The following is an 8,847-nucleotide window of genomic DNA, read 5'->3' as shown; positions in this document are numbered from 1 at the left end:
CTCTGTTACGGAGGCAGATGAGGTGTGAAAGTGAACTGCGATGGATGCGGAGAAAATTTAAAAGGTAATTAAAACGTTGAAAGCAAAATGGGAATACAGTGATTTGAATAACTGAAAACCACGGACATTTAAGTACAGAATATAGACTAAAGACATTAAATACAGAGTAAAGTCAAGTTGCTGAAGCTACTCAGTAGATCCAACATATTCATGGAGGGATAAATATTTAATGTGTTAGGTTGAAGAATTTTCATCAGGTCTAGGAAAAGTTGGGAATCAAGTATGTTTAAAGTGGGAGAGAACAAAGGGAATGCCTGTGAAGGGATGGAAAACTAACAGATATTTGTGCTGCAAGTAGAATTATATCAAGTGGAAATCTTGTGAAGGTGACTGCAGTTATTACTAAAGTGGAGTGAGAGGGCAAACTAGATCTGACTTTCATAGGATTGAATGTTTGTACGTATATATGTCAGAGTTTTGAATTGGGAGCTCATTCATATGTAGTGGGGTTCATAACCTGGAGAAGGCCTATCTTACATTTTTGGGTGCAGCATACAGTCAGAGAGACATGCATGTGTGTTAACATACAAAGTGTGCTGAATATTTTTAGTGAGCTGTGGAGAAATGATAACGTTATGTTTTTACTTGTTTATAAAAGATGATACTGGGCATGCAATATTCAATGATACTTGGTGTACAGGAAGTTCATGTAAAGTGAGATGGAGAGATCAGTATCATTAAAGGATACACTATAGTGCTTGAGAGCAAATAAAAAGGAAGTGCTAGTATGTTTGGTGTTGGTCTGCCCTAAAGAGAGGCAGCTTATCATTGTAGAAGTAGAGATTGTAGCAATTTCAGGTAGATCTAAAGTGTTAAAAGGAATAGACAGGCTCTGCTTAGATTTGATCCAGATGGCATGCGCAGTGTGGGAAGTAGTGCTGTGGAGGATGGTGCAATTGTTTGAAAATCCTCTGGAGGACAAGAGTATGACATAATTGTTTAGAAAAGCATTTGAAGAGAATTATAGTTGAGAAGCCCTTTTAGAAGCCATTTTGAAGAGTATTAATATGTATTTCATCACAAAATTCAAAATAGTCAGATTTTTCACCTTTAATAAATTGGTAATAGCCCTTCATTATTAACTTGTATTTCTCTGAAGGAAAAGTGGTCTTAAGAAGAATGCAGATATGGATTTTCTGAAGTCATTTGGAGAAGTCCTGCTTTAATGTCTAGTTAACAAATATTGAGAACCATGGTCAGAAACAACATGAGTTAAAAGAACAATGTGTTAAGGACTTAAAAACCAAAATTACAGTAAACAGAACATAACTTAAAACATACATGAAAATGGGAGTAATACCTCTACTATTCAACAAGAAAATATTTGATCTTTTCTAACCATAAGAGGGTCCAAAAACTCCGAGGGAAAGTTGGCTCTCGCAGTTCTCTCTTGAAAAAAATTAGCAGCACGAAATGGAGAGCTAATGCTCGCATATTTAGATCAACTGCCCTAGCACTCTGCTATGCACCTGCAGAATACTGTGCACCTGTGTGGGGCAGATCAGCCCATGTGAAGAAAATAGACCCGTTGCTTAACGAAGCCTGCTGAATAATCACGGGCACACTGTGCCCCACACCCACTAACATCATTTACAGACTTGCAGGCATTGCTCCCCCAGAGATCCGAACACACACTACAACAAAAATTGGAAAAGGTAAACGGAACTTGGAACCACGGCACCCACTACATCATATTTCAGTTTCCAACTGCCTAAAATCGAGGAAAAGCTTTGCTACAGTGGAGGAACTACCGCACGAACATCCCCCAAACATACAGGATTGACCTCTGGCAACAAACAGAAGCCAGAACCCCACTAAACAATACAGTGCAAGACCCCACAGAAATGTTGCCAGACGGGGCACTGCTTGACAGACGGAAGTGGTGCATTCTCAGAGCGAGAGCGGGAGTTTGCAGGACAGGAGACAATATGGTGAAGTGGGGTTTAAAGACCAGCGAATCCTGTGAGTATGGTGAAAGGGTGCAGAACTTTGAAAACGTTCTGTGAACTGCCCACTCTCACAGGATTTAGCTGACACTGACCTGCTCAACATCAGCCAAACAACACTAGAGTGAGAGTGGTTGGCTGTCTGGTGTGACAAGCTATGATGATGACCATAAGAGGCTAGCCAGATTCAGAAATTTCAATGACAGTGTTGACATTCATCTGGGGTAGAGAATTCCAAAGATTCAGTACACTTGAGTTTTTAAAAAAAACCTTGCTTCATTTTCATCCCTGGTTACTTGTTTTGCATCACCCTAGCAGTCAACATCAGTAAGACCAAGGAATTGATTGTGGGCTTCAGGAAGGTGAAGTCGAGGAACACACGCCAGTCCTCATCAAGGGATCAGCAGTGGAAAGGTTGAACAGTTTCAAGTTCCTGGGTGTTGACATCTCTGAGTATCTATCCGGGGTACAGCGTATTAATGTGATTATGAAGAGGGCATGACAGCAGCTGTATTTCATTAGGAGTTTGAGGAGAATTGACATGTCATCAAAGGCTAGCAAATCTCTGCCAATGTACAGTGGAGAGTATTCTAACTGGTTACATCACCATCTGGTATCAAGGCACACGATTAGTAAAAGCTGCAGAAAGTTGCAAGAGAGCCAGCTTCATCGTGGGCACTTGGCTCCCCAGCAAAGAGAACATCGTCAAAAGACGATGCCTCAAAAAAAGCTGCAACCGTCGCTGAGGACCCACCCCACATCCAGGATAGGCTGTTATTGCTACCATCAAGGAGGACGTGCAGGAGCCTGAAGGCACACATTCAGCATTTTGGGAACAGCTTCTTCTTTCTTCTGCCATCAGATTTCTGAATGGACAGTGAATCCATGTACACTACCTCGCTACTTTTGCTCTTTTTGCACTACTTATTTTGTATATTTTTTCTTACTGTGCTGTTTTTTATGTGTTGCATTGTACTGCTGCTACAAAAGAACAAATTACATGACATACGCCAACCTGATTCTGATATTGTGTCTCTAACTTTAGATTCCTTAGCCAGGAGAAACATGCTTTTGTCATTTACCCTATGGAACCCTGTATGAATTTTAGTTGTCTGGAAGATGGGGAGGGGGTGTTTCACCAGAGGTCAGTGTAAGAACCACTGCTTTTTGATATATTATCCAGCATGGGTATGTGCTGTGAGATTTCAAAATTTTAAAGGTTACCCCATGCTCGGAGATCTGGACAAACGTTAACTAGTAGTCGGACTGCATATGACGTTTGATCCTGAAGTGTGAAGAGCAGATTGCGAGGAAATAAGAGAATATATGCACCATATTGAAGGGTGTGCAGGAGCACTGACCTGTCTGTACATAGCCATAGAATTATACTGCCTTTGGGCCCAAATACTCTCTGCCTACCTGAGATAGTCACATTTGCCCGTGCTTGGCCTGTATCCCTCCAGGCCCTTCCTATTATTCTACCCCCCTCTGTTTCCGATAGCGGCTCATCACCTATATTCACCACCCTCTATGTGGAAAATCTTGTCTCTCGGATTATCTTTAAATCTTTCCCCTCCACCTTTGTGTACATTCTAGCTACTTTGGTGGGGGGGGGCGGGTTGGAGGGAGAATGATTATAGCCGTTCATCTTATCTAAGCCCCTGATGGTTTTTTTAAACCTCTAGTCACCCCAGCCTTCTTTTATCCAGAGAATACAGTCTTAGCCTATCTAGTGTCTCATAACCCCAGCCTGCCAGTGATCAACATCCCCGTTAATATTTTCTGCACCCTCAACAGCTTAATCACAATCTTGCTCTAACTGGTCTATCAGAAATGCATACAATGTTCCAAATGTGTCCTTGCCAGCATCTTATATATGTAACGTCATCCCAGCTGTAGTTCTCAGTGCCCTGCTTGAAGGGAAACATGCTAAACGCTGCTTTCACCATTTTGTCTACCTGTGTTTTAATCATTGCTGAAGTGCGAGAAACACAGCAGGCAATTCATGCATAAGACCTCATAAACACTAATAAAATGGTGATTAACTAATACTTGTGTGACATTGAAAATAAGCATTGGTCTTAGGACTCGGAGGAGAACTTCCCTAATCTTTAAAATAGTACTTTGGAATCTGTTGCCATTCACCCGACACCAGAAGAGGCCTCTTTCAGGGTTTTTAAAAGGAACTGGATAAGAAGTTCAATGGAAGTAATTTGAGTGACTTAGGAGAAAAAAGGCAGGAAAATGGAACTGAATTAATTACAGTATAAAAGGGCAGTTTGTGGACTTGATGGGCCAAGTAACCACAACCTGTGTGGTAATAATTCTGATTCTAAGACTTGAACCCACAGCTTACAGACTCCGGTTACCAACTGAGCAGCAGCTGATCCCAAATAAGCACCATCAAAGCACATTTTAATTTGCCATTTATTTCCCTACTGTTATGGGGTCCTGCTGTGTGCAAGTTGGGTACTGCAGTTTGCCAACGTGATGGAATCAAAAGTAATTTGTGAGCCTTCTCATGTCTTATGGATGTGAAATATGCAATGTAATAAGATTACTCTTACAAAGAATGTCATATGGCCATTTAATACAGCTTCTAGTGCTCTGGAATTCAGAATCAGGTTTATTATCACTGACATATTTTGTGAAAAGTGTTGTTTTGCAGCAGCAGCACAGTACAAGACAAAAATCACCATAAGATACAAAAAATTCATATTGTGCGCTTGTATTTATTAATTCAGATCAGTTTTTGTTTGCTGATGATACGTAAGGGAAGAAGCTCCTTTGTAGGCAATCTTTGCTGCTCACTGACTTTGGCTGGTAAAAATTTCTATAGCTAAAATAACTTGTGTAGGTTGAATTGCATTTAAATGTAGTTTTCACAATTAAGTTTACTTAATTTGCAGTTCCACTGCTCATCTAGCATTGGTTACCATCAAAACTACTTTGTCCTTGTGTAATAGTAACCACCTCAGTTTGTAAAGCACAGATTTTTGGGAAATTAGATGGAACATGTGTTTTGCAATTATCTTCATTTTCTCTAAATGTGATAGGCAAAATTAATCAAAAATGAATAATTTTTAAAAAGCAGTAAATTAGTATGATTTCCTAATGGTTATTACCATTTCTATACCTAACCAATTAGCCCTAAACAAAGAATTGATCATATTTAGTCAGATAATGGAAACACATGACTTTAGATAAATTGGGGGAACTACCACGGCACAGCAGTGCACATGACTTTAGATAAATTGGGGGAACTACCACGGCACAGCAGTGCAATAACCTCAGATCCTTGTTTCATTAACACCATATTCCCCCCGTCTGGCATTAATTTGTGCTCAAAGAAATTCTCTTTTTAATGTTACGTGTTAATTTCGATAGACCATATTCCTAAATTTGGAATATTCATTCTTTCAGTGTATTAGAAGCTTTTGGTTAGCATTTTTTAACAGTACCTAAGTATTTTCGTACCTCTAAAAGATTGAATCTTGATCTTTAGCACAGCACATGAAATTATTGAAGTGTCTATTAAAATCAGTAACCAAGTGTACATTGCAGTGAAGCTTTGTTTGATGTCTCCAATAATGTGTTGGATACCATGATTTCAACTATTATTACTGTTCAGTGCATTTGATATAACATGGATAAAGATGTTTGGTCAACTTTCAGATTTTGGAGTTTTTGTTCGAACATTTTGAAATTGCGTGAACGCTTATTGACAGTTTTGGTTGTCTGACTTTAAACCTATTAATCCTCTTTCCTAATATACTGAGGCTTCTAGTGTACTGAAAGTCGATTAGTGTTTCAGCCAAGTGACCACTCTTCATATATAAACCTGCACAGTTGGCAGACATTGTGGTGGAGAGCAACTCAAAAGTGACCTTGCAGATTTCCATCTGCTATAAGAAAAGTCAATGGATTGCCATCATCAGGATTTTGGTAGATTCTTTCAGTTTTGTTGCTTTGGCTGTGATCTAACTCCCAATTTGATTATACATTATCAAGTGATATTTTGCATGTTTGAATCATGGAGTAATGAGATTCTCTGGATCTTCTTTTGACCTGTCTACAGTTTTTGAATTGATCATCCTGATAGACAAGAATTGGTGCATGTTGTTTCAATCCATGGAATGGCTCTAGTGTCATTCAGTTACCATTCATCTGAACACTGCCATCATAGATGGAAGTCTTTATCACCACATAGTTATCACTGGAGTGATTGAAGATTGTAACATTTTGTCCTCTTTTGCTTTCAGCATCTATTTCAAAAGAAAATGTAAACTATCCCTGAACTATTAAATTTAAATGCTCGTTTCTCAAACACATATTTTGCTCAACTTCATTAATCCATTCACCACCTCACAATGTTGACTTCTGCCCTTTGTCTTTTTGATGTATTTGTATTACCTTCATAATGGCCCAGTGCTCATCTTTCTGAGGTTCTTGTATCCTTCCTCTTTCAAGGCATTTGGAAAAACATTTCTTTCACTCAAGTTTTTGGTCACTACCAATCTCTCCCTCCATGCTGTTTTTTATACTTACCAGTAATTTTATATGGAATTTCATAATGTACAGCACAGCAACAGTCCCCCTTGAGCATTATACTCTCTTAAATGAACAAAACATGTTCCAAGTTTATCAGTTATAACAAGAAAAATAATGGTTTTAGTACCTGGGGACTATCTGCCTGTATAATAAATATTCACTCCAACTCTTCGTTTCTAGTGGCTGTGCCAATTTTACATCCATGCTGGTAAAGCGCCTTAATCTTTAATTTGGTAGTTAGTCTGTCTTGCTGCACTTTATCAAATACCCTTTGAAAGTTCAATCTGCATAGATACAGCATCGACATGGGCCCTTTGGCTTATTGAGATCACAACAACATTTAACTACCTATTTGCACTGAGCCTATATTAATCCCATTTTTATTCTCTCCTCATTGTTTTAAACCCCCCCTCCCCCCGAATTCTATCACGTACTTACACTATGAACAGTGTACTCTAGCTAATTAGCCAGCGACTTGCATGCCTTTGAGATGTGAGTGGAAACGAGAGCGCCCAGAGGACAGAAAAGACCCACTCAGTCACACAGAATGCAGACAACATCTGAAGCCAGGATTGAACTCTGCGCCCTGGCACTGTGAAGGAGCAGCTACCCATCAAATGCAGGAAGTAATTATTCATCTTCGATAACAGCCTTGGCTCATAGTTTATCATGTTTGTCTCCATGCCAAAAGTTGGAAGATAAATAAAACCAGGAATTGTCCTTGGTCCCCTTTACCAGCTCAGCCCTCCAGTAAAATAATGCTTGTTCATTGATTGCCTTAATATCCAAATACCTATCCATCTGTCTCCATTATACTCCGAGACTATACCTCTGCCATCCTTTTTGATAAAGGTCTACTGTACTACCCTTGGAATGAAGAAATTTGTTTTCACCTCAGTCCTGAATGACAGCACCTTATTTTGAGATTGACTCTTGCAAGGGGAAATACAAGCTCTATGTCTATCTTGTCAAGCCCCTTGTGAATTTTTTAATTCTTCAAGATCATCTCTGATTTTCCTAAACTCCAGAATGTTCAGAGTTAATCTGTTTAGTTTCTGTTTGTAAGATAATCCCAGAGAGGGTTCAGACTGCTCCAGGTTGACATGCTAGTGTATACTGTATTGTCTGTCAACAAAAAGACCCTTTTTTGCTTTGTTAATTGATAAAAGATGCCCTGGCATTACTTAAAGAGCAAGCATGTTTTCCAGGGGTGCTGGGCAATATTTATCCCTGAAGCAAAAACCAAGGCACGCATCTGATTCTTTTACTTCATTTCTGTGTGTATGACATTGATGTGCACAAATTTTCTGTTGTTCCTCTCTATTACAATAATAAATTCAATTTAATTGCACAGCAATTCAAGTTTTTTGTGTAAATTGACTCCAACATCTTCAATATTAGTAGTAAGCATTCAAAATACAAAAAAAAAATTATTACAAAAGTGCACTGTTCTTAGTATCGTAGAACACTGCAAGATAGAAACAGGCCCTTCGACCCACCCAGTCCAGGCCAAACTGCTAATCTGCCCAATCCCATCTACCTATACCCAGATGAAAGCTCTCCATACTCTGCCCATCCATGTACCGAAGGAAGTGTTGAAACCAAACCTGTATCCGCTGCTTCCAGTGTTAGCTCATTCCATATTCTCACTGTTCTTTGAGTGAAGTTCACCCTTAACCAACAATCTCTAGTTCTAGTTTCACCCAACTGCTGTAGAAAAAGCCTGTTTGTCTTTACTCTTATCTGTACCCATCATAATTTTGTATACCTCTGTTAAAGCTTCCCTCATTTTCTGAAGCTCTGGGGAATAAAGGCTATTCAACATTTGCCTATAACCGAGGCCAAGTCCTGGCAACATCCTTGTAAATTTTCTTTTCATTCTTTCACTCTTATTTGTCTTTTCTGTAAGTACGTGACCAGTACTTCATATAATACTCCAAATAGAATCTTACCAACATCTTAAATAACTTCAACGTAACATTCCAACTCCTGTACTCAATACTTTGATTTATGAAGGTTAATGTGCCCAAAGCTCTTTTTATGGCCCTATCTACCTGCGACACCACTTTTTAAGGAATTACAGATCTTTATTCCCAGATTGCTTTGTTCTACCGCTCCCCGTGCAAGCCCTACCCAGGTTTGTCTTCACTGCCCACTACATCCCCAATTTTGGTTTTATCAGCAAATTTGGTGATCCAGTATACCACATTATCATCCAGATTGTTGATATAATGCAGATGACAAAAGCAAAAGATCCAGCACTTAATCCTGTATAAACCAATATTAAGCA

Source organism: Mobula hypostoma, chromosome 3, assembly GCF_963921235.1.
Source record: "Mobula hypostoma chromosome 3, sMobHyp1.1, whole genome shotgun sequence".
NCBI classification, from domain to species: domain Eukaryota; kingdom Metazoa; phylum Chordata; class Chondrichthyes; order Myliobatiformes; family Myliobatidae; genus Mobula; species Mobula hypostoma.
The sequence above is the reverse complement of the archived record's forward strand: the minus strand, read 5'-3'. Positions refer to the sequence as shown.